At 37.6% G+C, this 13,415-nt stretch overlaps 1 pseudogene; it reads left to right on the top strand.

The window, feature by feature from the left end:
* The first annotated feature begins 5,753 nt into the window (after positions 1-5,753).
* On the top strand, positions 5,754-8,521 carry LOC130851881 (zinc finger protein 322-like; annotated as a pseudogene).
* The last annotated feature ends 4,894 nt before the right edge of the window (positions 8,522-13,415 follow it).

Genomic DNA, 13,415 nt, shown 5'->3' with positions numbered 1-13,415 from the left:
TTTAAAAAATTTTTTTTTCTTTAGACTGTGTTGTTGAATACCAGGAATTTTTTTACTTTGTTTGCTTGGAACCACCTATTGAGCCTATCTAAACCCATTAACTTCAAAGTTACTTCAGCTTTGCATCAACTAGTAAAGCTATGAAAGAAAATAAAAATGTAGTCACCAGACTTGAGCCAGCATTCTCTGGACAAAATGGAATTTAGGAATTCTAGCTAGTTTGCCTATTCCTTATTAGAAACTAATGGATGCAAATTTATTTTCAAAGGAAAACATTACAAAGTTTTAACTGCACAGCAATTAGCAACGTGTTAAAGTTACACAAAAACATAACACCCATCTTGTTCACTAGATCCCCCTTGGTCACGTAGCACAGAAGACCTTTGTGGCATTTACTCAGCACATTTTGATCCTGGCTTCTTGTGGCTGATGCAAAGCGCAGATGTAGAACTCCGCTGTGTTTATAAATTAGGTAGCTGATCTTTAGTCTAAATCGAAATTGTTTTTATTAGCTTTGACTGTAATTGCTGTGAACTAGAAAATGTTTTCAATCCTGGAGAGATTAACTCTTTCTTTCTGAAAGTCAGAAATCATTCCTTTAATTAATCTCATTTATATTTGCACACCTTATTTATTTCTGCAACCATATTCAATTTTAGCTATCCAATACTTTAAATAGAAAAAAATTGAGTAAAGTGTGATACTTCATATACTTACTGATTGTTGTGATATAGTACTTATCTTCTGTATTTTTTTATTTATGCATGTGAGTGTTCTACAAGTATGTGTGTTAAGATTACTGCAAATTTTTGCTAAGTAAATTATTTTCTATGACAAAGATTGTTTTATCAGGAACAAAGATCCTTGAGGAATTTATTATAGGACATAGAAGAGTATGTTTTATTATACTTCTTGTTTAATTGTGTTTTTTTAATGTAACAATTACCCTGTGTACAATTCTAAACTCTGACCATTTGCATACTTAACCTGAGCCTTGTCAAGTGTGACCCCTACAGTGGACCCCCAGAGTCAGCATATTGTCTCAATTTCTTCTGTCCCACACTTTCTTCCTTCTTAGAAAGGACAAGCAACAGAAATTTCAGTGGCCATAGGTTCATAAGCAGCTCCATATTTGTTCTTAATACCTTGCAGCTTCTATGTTTACATCTTTATTGATGAGTGAGACAGAGAGAGACAGAATGAAACAGACAGATTTGAAAGAAGAAAGATTTTTCATTTGAAGATTCCCAAATCCAGTAAGTGCTCTGGAATCACAGAGAAATAAATATAAGTTTAGCTACCTCAGTGGCTTTCTGAGAGATCCACTGACTAATAACGTGCTCATTTGTGTGTATGTTCAAGCAGTGTGCTTAAAAGGCCTCATGACCCACCACTTCTTAGGAAATTGTAGACCAGTAATAGCCCTCATCCAAGGGGTTACTTGCAATATAATAATTGTTGCAGCCATATCTGGGACATCACAAAAGGAGGAAAATTGGAAATGACCAGTGAAAAAGAGAGTAAAATGGAATGAGGTACAACAAAATGGAGTAAATTATATTTTCCACTGTACATCAAACATTGAGAGGGTAAGAAATGAAAGAAATGACAGTTTAAAAAGACAGTTTGAAGGGGGAACCAATTCTTGGAATTTATTCATGCTAATATACAGGTATTCAAAGTTTAAATGTACACTGGCTATGTTAAAAAAATTTAAAAAAACAAGAAATACATTCATATGAAAACAACAGAAATATGTGTTTAGTCTATGAAAATCACGTAAGAAAGTATCAGTGTCTCTGAATCTAATCTGGTGGACGAATTGCAAATATTTACTTTTTTTCTTTAGTTATTAGTTGTCAAATGGCTTCCAAGATTGATGCCTGTAGTTATTGAGTAGACAGTTCTAAACCTGAAAGCCACCACAAGCCAGTGATAGTTCATTCTGCCAAAATGCAGAGCTAGGTGTTGATGTGAATCATTCCTAACTTCTTAAACACTATGCACATATCTCACATGTTTGTCGTCTGAATACCAAAGGTGACTTTCATGGGAAGCACAGTTAATGAGGAAGGCTTCACTGATCATATGGCATGTTGAGGCAGTGAAGGGTGGTCAGGATTCAGGAATGAGTGCTTTTCAGGTTAACACAAGAAAATGGGAAAAGCAAGTGAGACTACAACAGAGAGAAACAATGTATCATCAGAGAAATAGCATGTAGAGAGAAACACAAGTGTCAGGCAGATGTCTAGATGATGTGGTGCTGGTTAGGGGGTCTGCCAATGGTGGAAAAGTGTAGTTAACAAATTAGTTGGGAGCAGGTCATGTACAAAATTGTTTGTAATTATAGTTAATATTCAGGGTATTTACCATTATATTATATTATACCATTATATTATTATGCTTGAAACCTTTCAATCATTCCCTCATTGGATTAATAAATATTTTTTTGAGTGCACACTATATGTCAGGTATAGTATGTGGTGCAAAGGTGAACAAAACAGAAAGAACTGAGTTCTGTGGTAGTATATCAGGGAAAATTCCTAGTGTAAGAATTTGAAAAGTCTATTACTTTCCTATTGCTTCATAAGAATTACCACAAATTTAACAGGTGAAAGCAACATAAATTTATTATCTCAGTTTCCATTGATTAGAAGTTCAGACACAGTTTAATTGGATTCTCTGCTCAGGATCTTATAAGACTGAAATCAAGATGTTGGCTGTCTCTGCAGTCTCATTTAAAATTCAGAATCCTTTTCCAAGCTCAATCAAATTGCTGACAGAATTCGGTTCCTTGTGGTTGTAGGACTGAGGTCTCCTGTGGCTCCTTGCAAAGGCAGTTCACAATGACTTCTTTCCAGGCTAAGTGGAGGGACTTCTCTGATACTTCACCTTCTTTTAAGGGCTTATTTGGCTAAGTCAAGCCCACCCAGGATAATATCCCTTTGTATTAATTATATTTCATCATATTTATAGTTCTTCCCCACACTCAAGGAATGGTATTTAGAGGGTGGGTCATTATTGATCATCTTTGGATTCTTCAGTGTTTCTCTGGGGAAGTGATATGAAACCTGAGACCTAAGAGGGGTTAGAGTTATGCAGGCAAAGAATGGAAGTAGATTTATTGCAGCCTGAGGGACAAGCATGTTTACAGCCTGAAGGTCGGAAAGACCATAAGGAATCTAAGAAACCTGGAGAAGCTCAGCTTAGCTTTGGGAAAGAAATATGCATATCATAATAAAGTTTATAAAACCATGCATGATGTAGCATCATAATGCATCTCCTGCCCCATTTATCACAACTTCCAGGCTTGAACTCTATACTTGAGCTACACCAGATTTTATTCTTTTCTTTCATGCATTTATATTCAACTTTGTTTAGTTCATCAAAGCACCATGCTCTCCCTTACCTTAGTTCTAGTATGACTTCTTAGCAGAAGAGTAACTAAACTGAGATAAGGAGAATGAGTAGGAATTAGCTTGATGAACGATGAACCTCCAAATACAGGTTAAGTGCTATTGTTCTATCTTTTAGCACACTGTAATGTAATGTAATATCTATTACATATCATATTATATTGCAACTGTCCATTTTGCTTTGCCCTAGCAAATGTAAGATCTGAGCTCACTATTATATCCTTATTGCCTAGCTCAATTAGATCAAGTAAGAGATGCTGAATGAGGGTGATGATGAGGGTGATGATGGCAACAATGATGACAAGAGGAATGAGAACAGAATTAAGAACAAACCTTTAAGAAAGGATCAAATTATTTAGGACAAGTTACCATACAAATATGTGTTTCCTTACTTTAACCCATTTTAGCAATAATATGAGTCAAGAGCAAAGCTCAGTCATAGTATTTCTGGCCATCTGTATATGCTCAGAGCTGAGGAAGGAGTTATATGTACAGACAAATTCTCAAGTTGAAAGTCTGCTACATTTGGAATGTATTTAAATAAGCATTTTTTTCACTGGTTTGTATTTAATCAATATCACGCATAGGACTTTTATTGAAAACAGCTAAAAAGCTAGAATTCTACAGAAGGGACACAATGCTTATACCTTGAGGTTGCGAATATAAGCGTGATTAAGAACATATCATGGACTCCCCTTTCACCTCAGTGAGCTTCATTTTTGGCTATGACAGTCCATGAATAGGATTCAAGTTCCAGATTTTGGTAGTGGTTTGACATTACAATGATTGAGTTAATAAAAAAATACTTAAGAAAGTCTTTAAATAATGATTGCTCCCCTAGGAGCAATTATTATTCCCTTTTTTTTTTTTCTAAAGCATTCAGAGTTAAAGTAATCCTATCAGTCAAAACATTTTGTGATCAGATTTAGAGGCTATAGTATAGGGGGAGACACAGAACCACCATCTGTCAATCAGCGAGCACTTGTTCTATGACCATGACTAATGAAGTATATTCAAAGCCAAGTATTAATGACATGGTATGAAAACAATACATTGATATTAATTGTTTAAAAGTCTAGACTTGGATGCCCTTTTCCCAAACATTTCATAATCAAGATTCATGCGACCTAAGAAATCTCTTTATTCATGTAACACTGACATATCCATATCTATTTCAAGAAAGATGAACTGTTGGATATTGTAAAATATTTTCTATATGTTCAATTGTATTAGTTTCCAAGGGCTGCCAGAACAGATAGTTACAAACTGGGGGCCTTAAAGCAATGGGAATTTATTATTTCACACATCTGGGTCCTTGAAGTCCAAAATTAATGTGTCAGTAGGGTTATGTTCCCTCTAAAGGCTCTAGAGAAGAATCCTTCCTTGCTGCTTTCAAATTCTTTTGGTTCCAGGTTGACCTCGGCATTCCTTGTCTTGTAGCCATGTTATTCCAGTCTCTACCTCTGCCATTATAGGGCCTTTTTCTCCTCTGTGTGTTCTCATGTGGCCTTCTTATGACACCAGTCATTGAATTTAGGGCCCATCTTAATTCACTATGACCTCACCTTAACTAACTACAACTGCAAAGTCCCTATTCCCAAAATAAGGTCATATTCTGTGGTTTAAGGTAGACATGTATTTTGGGGGAACGCTATTTAACACCATACATCAGTGTAGAAATTGTCATTTTTTTCTTTATAGAGACAATGTAAATTTTAAATTTCTTTAATATTTACCTGTCATGTTAGGATGTCACCATTTTTTAAATTTGTGATCAATGTTATATTTTTCAATTTCATTCCCTTAATATTTGTATTTAACTTGCATATATTTAGCATGTACCCATTTATATTTAATTTGAAGAGTTTATTGGGGTTAAATAATAGCTGTATTGTACAATAATACTTATAAATAATGTTCTGCCTGATCTCACACTCATCCTTATATTCTCTAAGAATGACCAGTCACTTTTCTGGGAAAAGAATAGCATGCAGTATTCTATCTACAAGGTAGTTTTGTTTTATTTTATTTTATTTTATTTTATTTTATTTTATTTTATTTTGCTCTGTACTGGAGCTCTTAAAAACACCAGTTTTTCTTTCACTTTGTGTGCTTTTATGTATTTTGTGCATAAGAATATTTTGTAGTTCTACCAATTCAGGCCCTGCATGAAGCAGACACCAAAACAACATTAGGTACACAAGAGATAAGAGATAGATTGGGGGGAACGCCTGTGGAAGATAAAGGGGGAAGGAACAAGAGGAGCGAGGGATTGTCTTTATAACATGATGTAGGTATGGAACTTGTGAAAGAAATGAAAAACAGCAAGAATTAGGTATGAAAAGTCTTGGACGAACAGTGCAGCTCTTCCATCGACTCTACATTCTTCTTAACCTGCGCTATCACTTTGGTAGGTAATGGAAGCTTACCTGGTGATGTAACCCAAATCTTCATTCCTCAGGAATTTGAATACATGGTAATTATAACTTTTCAGGCCAAGTCTCTGCACATGTCCATTCAAGCTTACCATCGGTCAAGGAAATACCAAGAGTCACTCAAGCAGATCACTTGAGTTTCAGATTTATCTATTATGTAATTATGATCGTGTAAAAGCTTCTTCAACTCCTCCTGCTGACCAAGATTATTAACACTGTCAAGATCATAAACCCTCATTTCTCTTGTAGTTCAGTGACACCCTTGCTGTGTCCTGATAAAAGCATGCTTTCCTTGGGGACTAAGTCCTCCAAATCTGCAGAGGCCAGATTTGCAAGGATGGAAAATACCAATTTCCTCAATGATTATTGGGAAAATGGTGAATTGAGTCATCCTACTTCCACCTTTTCCCCAGTACCATGTTTTCTTATTGGGAACATAGAATTTTCTGATTTAATACACATACCGCATCCTGAAGTATGGCTCCCGATCCTTGCAGTGACTGGCCTCGAGGAGAACTTCCGCTGAGCTATCAGTAGGTTGTTATGGTGCTCTAGGAAGCTGGCAGTTTCTGGAAAGTGTAACACTTGATATGACCAGTTGGCTTCATGGTCATGGGCTCATTCCCATAACTCCTCAGTATAAAGGGAGTCCCCTTCTTAGATGCTGTATTTTGTGGGATTCCATGCTTATAAACCAGTAAATTCTGTAAGGCCCTGGAGAATGGGACCAAATGATTGCCCTTATAGATCAGAATGGGGTCCAAAGTATTTGATTTGCACCTCATTGTCTGGTTTTTGTCTCCTCCAAGATTATTACCATTTTATGGCCTTGGTACTGGTTTCTGTTGCTGGCAAGATGAATGTTCAGTGATAACACCAGTTAGTGCCCATTGCACAGGGGATACTTTCTGGTGGGCATGACGCTGGAAGTCTTACATATCACTTAACACATGCGGAGAGGCAGGGATATGTCGGCTGCTTCCCAGCCAGGCTGGAAGGGCTCAGGTAGCTGGCCTTGTCGGTCCTTAAAGCACCCACTGGATGGCCTGGCCCCAGCTGCCCTCACTGAGCCACACAAAGAGGGCTGCTTCTGGCTCTCATCTGCCTCTCAGAGCTGTTTGGGAAGGAACTGATGGCTACCAGTGGCAGGTACTTCTTGCAGGAGAAAACGGAGTGTAAGGAAAGGTGGGAAGAGAAGAGGGAAGAATTGAGTGTTATGAATAGTTATGGACTAGAGACTTTTTGGAGCCAAAAGGAAGACAGTCTTGAGTCTTTGTTATGGGTTGGACACACCAAGTAAAGAATTAGTGTACGATGCTGGCAACTTGTAGAGAGAAACTGCTCATGACTGAAAGGCCTAAAATAGATGTATCTTTCAAGTTCTTATCTAGAAAATGACTATGAAGAAAACGATGGGTCAAGAAGACCAGCGGAAAACTCCATAGGAGAGAGCCATAGAAAGTGTACACTTCAGAAGAAAGAGATAATCAGAGAACTCAAAAAAGGAAAATATATCATGTGTGCCCTCAGAAGGGTAAAAATATTTTTATTCATGTTCATGAGATTACTCAAATAGATGATCACATATACCAGTGCCTTGAACGTGAGCGAAACTTCTGTGAGAACTTAGCTCTTGTTATATGTGAGAGAACCCATACTGGGGAGAAACCTTATAGATGTGATAGGTGTGAGAAAACCTTCATCCAAAGCTCAGATCTTATTTCACACCAGAGGATCCACAATTACGAGAAACCTCATAAATGTAGCAAATGTGAGAAGAGCTTTTGGCACCACTTAGCCCTTTCAGGACACCAGAGAACACACACAGGTAAAAAATTCTATACATGTGATATTTGTGGCAAGAATTTTGGTCAGAACTCTGATCTACTTGTCCACCAGCGAAGCCATACAGGCGAGAAACCATATCTATGTAGTGAGTGTGACAAATGCTTCAGCCGAAGTACAAACCTCATAAGGCACCGAAGAACTCACACAGATGAGAAACCATTTCAGTGTCTGGAGTGTGAAAAAGCTTTTAGTGGGAAATCAGATCTTATCAGCCACCAGAGAACGCATACTGGTGAAAGGCCCTACAAATGTAATAAGTGTGAGAAAAGTTAGTGACACTGTTCAGCCTTCGTGGTTTATAAAAGAGTTCACACTGGGGAGAAGCCCTATAGGTGTGGGGCCTGTGAGAAATGCTTTGGCCAGAAATCTGACCTTACTGTACACCAGAGGGTCCACAAGGGTGAGAAGCCATATAAATGCTTGGAATGTATGAGAAGTTTTACTCAGAGCGCCAACCTAATCAGGCACCAGGCAACTCACACTCACACTTTTAAATGCCTTGAATATGAGAAAAGTTTCAGCTGTAGCTCAGACCTTATTGTGCATCAAAGAATTCACATGGAAGAGAAACCACATCAGTGGTCTGCATGTGAGAGTGGCTTCCTCCTGGGCACGGACTTTGTCGCCCAGCAGAAAATGAGAACTCAGACAGAGGAGCAGCATTATAAATAGAGTGTCTGTGATAAAAGCTTTCACCAGAGCTCAGCCCTTCTGCAACATCAGACAGTCCACATCAGTGAAAAACCGTATATCTGTAATGTGGGTGAAAAGGGTCTTAAGCTCAGCCCTCCCCATGCATCAGAAGCCTCACAAATGTCTTGACCAGACAAGAAGTTATAATACCATAAAAAATGTATTTACAATGTAAGAGAACTCATTAAGATGAACTCTAGGCAAATCTCAGACTTTCCTAAGAGCTTAGACTTCACTGGGGACCAGAGAATCTGCAATTGTAGGAAGTTGAGAAATCATTTGCCCAGAGAGCTGTCCTTACAGAACCTTATCAGCCACTCCAATGAGAAACCTTACAAATGCCCTGAGTTTTGGAAAACCGTTAGTCCAAGCTCATATCTGATCACCGACAAGAGGATTCATACAGGTGGGAAACCTTTCAAATTTGGTGAATGAGAAAGCTTTCTAGCAATGCTCACCTCTCCTCTTTGCAAGAGAGTTCACATTGGAGGACAACATTTTTAATGCCCTGTGTCAAAAGTGCTTCAGACAGTATGCACATCTCATTGGACATCAGACGCCCCACTGGGGAGAAACCCCAACAAGTGTGAAAAAAGCTTCTAACAGAACTATAACTTTCTTACCTATCAGAGAAGCCATACAGGTGAAAATTTGTATATTTGCCTTGAATGTGGCGAAAGCATTAGGTGGAGAGCCTTCTTGGGTTTGTACCTCCCCCCAAAATAAACAATCTGAGGAAAGACCTTACGAATTCTCTAAATGAGAAAAGCTTCTGTCAATGATCATTCTTGTGGTACACCAGGGAACTCACATAAGTGAAAAACCCCATAAATAACCTTGAGTCTGAAAAAAAGCCTTGCAGGAAATCCCTACCTTATTGAGCCCCAAAGAACCTACTCTGCAGATAATTTTGTTCTAGTAAGAGATCTAACTGTGCACTGTGTACACTGAATAGGTATGAGAAGAACTGTTCTCATAGTTAGTTGACCCATGTAGTAGAGATGACTTTTAATGGAGTTGATATGTAAACAGTTTTTTTAGATACCCAGAAACTTGTTCTGGGAGGAGCTAGGGCAGATCAGAGTAGGCCTGATGGGTAACTCAGGTAAAGATGCTTTTCTTTTATCTGAACCACTTAATGATTGCTTTACTTTCAGTGTTTAAAATTTGGAACTCCAATAAAGGAAAGGACTGTAACCTTGAGATAGAATGTGTGGCAAGTGTTACCGTTGGGGGAAAGAAGTACATTTACTTCGCCTCTGTCGATTTTGTAGTTCTTGGCTAGAATGGGGACTAGTGTGTTGGTAGCAACATGGGAACCTTTTGCTGGTTGTGAAAAGAACCAAGCAGGTAGGGAGTAGTATCCTAGATCAAAACCCTTCCCAAAATTTCCCCTTTAGAGGGTCAACCTCATAATTGAGGCAGAATACTTAGCTTTTTACTTAATGAGTTGAAGCATACCCTCAAAAGTTTCCTTTCCCTAAAATATCTTTCAGATTATTACTGGTATTTGCAATTTCAGCTTTAGAGATTCATTTCTTCTTAACTCAAATGCAAGTTAAAGGGTAATAGCTATGATTTTTGCTAGTACCCATACTTTTGTGACTTCATTTATCATGTTTCTTTCAATAGTGAGATATCCTTATCAACTCCTTGTAAAGTAATTAAGGGAAAGCTGAAAGAAAGGTTTTAAACCTGAGTAGGCACAGAGTAAAACACATAATGATGCATTATTAATGGAGAAGCTAGACTTTGATTTTGAGAATCCTGTCTCAAAAGCTGGTGTTTTGTTTTGTTTTGTTTTGTTTTGTTTTGTTCTTTTTCACTCCATTATCCTGCTGTTTATGGCAAATCAAGCCCCATAATGCCATGCCTTTTATTTATTTTGGTTTTGCCAAGGAAAGAATACTTTTTATTCCCAGGGAAAAGACTGCAATCACAACAATATAAGGTATATATTTCACTTATAATATAGGATTCTAAATGCTAGAAGGGAAGAGTAGTTGGCCGATTCATCAGAGGTTTAAGGATAAACACTTATCTCCAACTTAACAGGATAATTATGATTAACATTCTCCAGAAATACTCTAATCCAGGGATCTATAAGTGGACACTTCTGAAGTTTTTCTCTTCCCTCAGATTAAAAGACATTTCATATAAATACTTAAGATTCCTACAGTATTTGGGACTGTGGACTGGTGAGTAAGTATTTGGGGTCCTCTGGATTATCTTAGCAAATCCTGGACTCCAGAAAGCTTTGGTGTTCGGACTCATGGGCCGTGGCCAGCTATTATTCTGCCTCCTTGCGTACGGCTCTAAGCTTTGATCTAATGACTAGTCGATGACCTTGATAATCTTAGGGTCAGAGGATATAGCTCATAGTGATAATAGGGAATCTGGTTCTAGGGTGTTTTTTCCTTTCTTCTTTTATAAAACAGATCCTGGAAGTTTATTTGATCTGATGTGTTTTAGTAATTTTCATAAATAGCTCTTATACCATAAAAAGTTGCTCAGTGTGATAAAACACACAAGATGTATTTGTTTCTCTCTGGTGAAAATCATACCTATCACTAGTATATGTTTGACAATTGTAACTCTTAAAATAGTATTGAGTGTATGGTTTGGTGGTGATGAAAATTAGTCCTTTTGGCTACTTGTTAGTCATTAGAACTTGGAGAAGGGAACAGAGTTTGTATCTTTGGCAGGGCAAATGACTTGCCCCTTCTTTCAACTAATCTTCCTGGGTATTGTCTTTCAGTAAATTAAGAATGGACCATCCCTCAAACAGAGAACTTTGGGGGTATGAAACAGGTCTGAGGGCTTTTAACCAGGGGGGAAAAGGTGTTGGTATTACTCATATAGAATAACCTGAGGTTGGAAAGGACCACTTGGGAGCCTGTAACCAAAACTAGAAGGTAACTTCTGGGATGGATGGAGGTTCTCTTGAAACAGTGCCAAACTAAATCTACCTCAGGTAAGTAGTTAGAGTAACTTTTTCAAGGTTTCACACCAAATGAGACAGTTGTATTCGGTCAATGTATTCCTATGCTTTAATGTTTTTGTTTTCCCTTAATTCTTAAATAAAAACATTGTTCTGAAAACTCCAAAAGGAAAAAAAAAAAATATATATATATATATATATATATATATATACATATATATACATATATATGCGGAGAGCTATTTTATAGGTGTGGAACGTGTTGTCTCCAGAACACATAACAGGCCTACCAAGCATTGTGCCTCTTTCTTTGTGGTAAGGAATGCCAAATGCAACATCTGTGTTTTACTTTGTTGCAGATATACCATCACACCCCTGAACCCTGGACTGTTAAGTTCAATACAGTGTCAAGTTCCTGAATCCTTGTAGGAAATATCTCCAATCTTCTGGAACACATATATCTTAATGAGACCTCTAATATACTAGCCAAGTTTTGCTCATACTGTCCAAAGAGCATGATGTCATCAATGTAATGGATCAGTGTTTTTGTGGGATGTCCAGATGGTCTAGATATCTTTGGATTATAAGAGTAACAAGCTAACAGAGCCACGGGTAAAGCTGTAAATAAATATCGCCTTTTTCATGTCAATGTAAACTATTTCTGATCCTCTTTTCTGATCAGAACAGAAAAGAACTCAGTCACCAAATCAGTGGCAGCATATCATGTATCACAACCTTATTATACTGCTCTAGCAAAATAACAACATCTGACAATGCAGTTCAAGTCAGTGCTGCTATTTGGTTAAACTTGCTATCATCTACAATCATTCTCCAGCTTCCATCTGGTTCTTGCAGGGGCCACACTGGCAAATTAAAAGGAGACATGATGTGGCCTCGTGGGTGCATCCTTTAGATTTTTAAATGTGGCACTAATATCTGTCATTTTCTCTCAGATATGATTTTGTTCTTGATTATCTTTCCCAAAGTGGAGTTGAGGAGTGAGGGGTGTAACTGCAGAGGCTTCTACTAGTTCTTCCTTGCTATGATAGCTCTTACCACACAAGCCAGGTTTGTGCCAGCTGGCAGGTTGTTGATCCAAATTATAGACTCAGGCACCAGATTGGTCAGCAGACCTACTAGATCCACTATAAATTAGATTTTATCCAGGGTTCCATTCATCACCTGGCCTCTGTAGGCCTCCATTCTATCTGTGGAAGGATAGGAGAGCATGAAACTGCTTTGCCTCACTACATATCAATATCAATTCAGACCTCATGTCGAAGTGTTCTCTAAGTATGATTGACCCTTGAACAACATGAGTTTGAACTGTGTGAGTCCACTTATATGTGGATTCTTTTCAATATATATACTGGAAAAATTTTTGGACATTTGTGACAATTTGAAAAAACTTGCAGATGAACCACATAGACTAGAAATATCAAAATAATTAAGAAAAATTAGGTATGTCATGAATGGATAAAATACATGCAGGCTGTAGTCTATTTTATCATTTCCTACCATAAAATATACACAAATCTATTATAAAAATTTAAAACTTATCAGAACTTGAGCATGCAAACACTTACAGGCCATACATGGTCCATTCACAGTCAAGAGAAATATAAACAAATGTAAAGATGCAGTATTGGATCACAACTGCATAAAATTAACTGTAGTACATACTGTACTACGGCAATAATTTTGTTGTGCCCTCCTGTTGCTACTGTGGTGAGCCCAAGTGTTGTATCTACTTAAAATGCCTGTGATGACACTAATCATCTCATGATCAGTTTACTTCCCCGGTATACTGTGTATCACAGTAAAAAGTGATCTCTCAAATTTCTCATGTATTTTTCATCATGTTTAGTGCAATACTGTAAACCTCGAATAACACCGTGGGACCCATAGGAAGTGCCACTAGTGATATTGGAAGTGCTCCCAAGAAGCAGAGAAGAGTTATGACATTACAAGAAAAAGTTAAATTGCTTGTTATGTACCAGAGATTGAGATCTGCAGCTGCTGTTGCCCACCATTCTAAAATAAATGAATCCAGAATAAGGACCACTGTAAAAAAAGAAAAGG

This window comes from Hippopotamus amphibius, chromosome 4, assembly GCF_030028045.1.
Source record: "Hippopotamus amphibius kiboko isolate mHipAmp2 chromosome 4, mHipAmp2.hap2, whole genome shotgun sequence".
In the NCBI taxonomy this organism is placed as follows: Eukaryota; Metazoa; Chordata; class Mammalia; order Artiodactyla; family Hippopotamidae; genus Hippopotamus; species Hippopotamus amphibius.
The sequence above is the reverse complement of the archived record's forward strand: the minus strand, read 5'-3'. Positions and strand labels throughout refer to the sequence as shown.